At 43.8% G+C, this 3,381-nt stretch overlaps 1 pseudogene across 1 annotated transcript; it reads left to right on the forward strand.

The window, feature by feature from the left end:
* Window positions 1-468: 468 nt before the first annotated feature.
* On the forward strand, window positions 469-3,119 carry LOC125192455 (subtilisin-like protease 4 pseudogene; annotated as a pseudogene). Its single transcript, XR_016129059.1, has 2 exons — window positions 469-2,718; window positions 2,812-3,119. The product of XR_016129059.1 is annotated as a subtilisin-like protease 4 pseudogene (transcript).
* Window positions 3,120-3,381: the final 262 nt, after the last annotated feature.

Genomic DNA, 3,381 nt, shown 5'->3' on the forward strand with positions numbered 1-3,381 from the left:
ATATTTTATATTAGTTAAATTTTGGTTCTCTCTCGTCTTCTTCAAGCATAAGGCAACCATGGCTTATTTTTCTGCAAAATTAAATTTCAGCCCATCCACATCATTCTATTTCCTACAATTTAGTCTTCAACAATATAATGTAAGATTGGCTTAATTATTTGGACTAAAGAAATAAGTAGTAGTACATGTGCAGAATGTTAAGGAAAAAAATGTAAAACTGTAAATCAAGTCGTTTTTAAGGTTAAGTCAGGTTGTTTTCCAATGAGTATACAAAAGACAAGCAAGGTTGGAAACGATAGAAATGAGCACATGCGTGAAAGCAATATAGTTTGGAAATATCAAAAATGGCTTGACGTACAAAAGGATAAGTTGTTGGAAGATGGTAGCTACTATTGAATGTGAGACCTCTCACATGACAAAAACGTTCGCCAAACTGAGAAAGGAGAAATATCATCAAATTGATGTACAAGTCATGATAGCAATAGAAAAATTTGTAGTGGTTGATTTTCTATAAGAAGGTGACGATGAATTCATAATCGACACAACAAAATTTAAAAATGGCACACCTATCTTCTACTATCATTATTGTTTGCTTGTTGTGCATCACTAGCCTGCCCTTATTTGCATCTCAGATACCAAATAAAAATAGTCTACAAATATACATTGTCCATGTTGAGGCACCTGATGCACATGTTGCTTCTGAATCGGAAGATTTGGAGAGCTGGTACCGCTCTTTTCTTCCGGCTACCACAACAAGCTCGAGTGAAGATGAGGCGCATCTCGTTTACTCGTACCGCCACGTGTTCAATGGATTTGCTGCTAGGCTTTCACCCGACCAGGTGAAAGAAATGGAGAAGAAGAAGGGATTCATCTCCGCACGGCCTCAGATGTCGGTGTCCCTGCATACAACACATTCTCCCAATTTCTTGGGGTTGCACCAGAATATGGGGTTGTGGGAAGACTCTAATTATGGTAAAGGTGTGATTATTGGCGTGCTGGACACCGGACTGATGCCTGAGCATCCTTCCTTCAGCGACGAAGGAATGCCACCTCCACCAGCTAAGTGGAAGGGCGGGTGTCAATTCAGCCACACAACCTGCAACAACAAAATCATTGGAGCAAGGTACTTTAATGCCGAGGACCAGAGCCCCCTTGACGACGATGGCCATGGAACTCACACTGCGGGCACTGCTGCTGGACGCTTTGTGCAAGGCGCAAATCTTTTTGGCAGGGCTAATGGCACTGCTGCTGGCGTTGCACCACTTGCTCATTTAGCCATATACAAAGTGCTAACGGATAACTCTGGAGGAGAAGCAGCTTTCGTTGCTGGAATGGATGCAGCAATTGAAGATGGAGTCGACGTGTTGTCGATATCTATAGGCTTTCAAGATACAACACTGATAAAAAACTTGTATCAAGATTTTTTTGCAGTTGGCGCATTCAGTGCGATGCAGAAGGGTATCTTCGTTAGCTTCTCCGCTGGAAACAGCGGTCCTTTTCCCTCATCTGCAGGACACGGGGCACCTTGGGTTCTGACGGTTGGAGCAAGCACGTTGGACAGAAAATTGAGTTCAAAAGCAGTGCTAGGAAACAATCAAGAGGTGGATGGTGAATCAGTTTATGACTTTCCACGAAAGCCCTTCCCGCTTGTCTATGCACTCGACTGCAGGGGAAACAACATACGAGGTAAGATAGTTGTGTGTGAGGATGACAGAACAGAAGAAATTCCAAGTGGCGTTGCCGGCGTGATTCTCATAAACAATGAGACAGATGGAAACACCATTCAAGTTGCAGCCATCGGTGTTCCAACAACACATTTCAGCTATGCCGCGGGATTGAAGATCAAAGCTTACATAAGTTCAACGGCAACACCCACCGCCACTATTTCTTCCCAAGGTACTGTGATTGGTGATGAGCGTGCACCAGTCGTCGCTTCATTTTCTTCCAGGGGTCCTAGCATACCAACCCCTGGAATCTTGAAACCCGACATTTTAGGCCCTGGAGTCAATATTCTGGCAGCATCACATGACACTTCCATCGAATGGACAATAAAATCTGGTACCTCAATGGCGTGCCCGCACCTGAGCGGTGTGGCGGCTCTGCTCAAGAGCGTGCATCCTGATTGGTCTCCAGCTGCAATCAAGTCCGCCATTATGACCACTGCAGACGATGTGAACCTCGCTGGTAATCCAATTGAGGACGAGAGGTTCCTCCCGGCCAACATCTTTGCCACGGGATCAGGTCATGTGAATCCATCAAGAGCTAAAGATCCCGGACTTGTCTACGACATCCAGCCCCAAGATTACCTTCCTTACGTGTGCGGTCTCAACTACACGGACAGCCAAGTGGAGGTGATACTACATAGGAAGGTGAATTGCGCTGTCGAATCGAAGATAGCGGAAGCAGAGCTAAACTATCCTTCATTCTCTATCATTTTCAGTGGCAGATCAACTTCCCAGGTTTACACCAGGACCGTCACAAACGTAGGCGACCCTGACTCGTCATACGAGGTCGAGATTTCCCCACCTACCGGAGTTGATGTTCGTGTGGAGCCCACCACGCTCAAGTTCTCCGAGACAAAGCAGAAACTGCAGTACAAGGTTACATTCAGCCAACTCACTTCTGCTCCGAATACCAATTTCGTCCAAGGATTCTTGAAATGGACCTCTCCCAGCCGTTCTGTTCGGAGCCCTATTGCAGTTATACTGTCTTAAACTAGTATGTTAATATTTTCATATTTGTAGTGGTTATAAATTATGTGATGGCAACATGATATGAGTATCTCTTCCTCACCAATCCATCCATATGCAGCCGCTGTCATGACCGTCGGCCTGGCGATGGTAACCGCTCAATCACGTCGCCAAGCCACTCTGCGCCAGCTATCTCCAAGATTACGCATGAGTCCAATTGAGTCCTTATTTATTAGCTTTATTTAAGTTAATTGTCTTGTTTCTAGTCAAGTTGAATTGTAAGTTTCATTTTGAGTTTTCTTCGTCTGTTCTTTCCCAAAATGTAAAAATAAGTTGAGCAGCATAGGATTTAGATTATTATAAATAGGGTAATTGTATTTTCACATTACTAATGATCATATGCTATAATATTTAGTTGAATATTTCTAATCCAAACTCTATACATTTCCCTCTCTCAAACTAGGGATTTTGAAAACACTAGTCCTCATCCAATCGTCGCTCATAGGTGTTCCTCATCAGACCGATACGACCTCTCGTTGTATCATTTGGTGATTACATTCCTGATCTCATGCCCCTACACCAACTCCTCTCCAGTCTCGGGGGATGCTTCGACTATTGATGATTATGACTCCATGGACAACTCCTTCAAGACCAGTTTCCACATATAATTTAGATTTATATAGTAGATTTA

The sequence above is a fragment of the Salvia hispanica genome, chromosome 4 (assembly GCF_029641045.1).
Source record: "Salvia hispanica isolate PSC_SH4W2 chromosome 4, Shi_PSC_v1, whole genome shotgun sequence".
Classification (NCBI taxonomy): Eukaryota; Viridiplantae; Streptophyta; class Magnoliopsida; order Lamiales; family Lamiaceae; genus Salvia; species Salvia hispanica.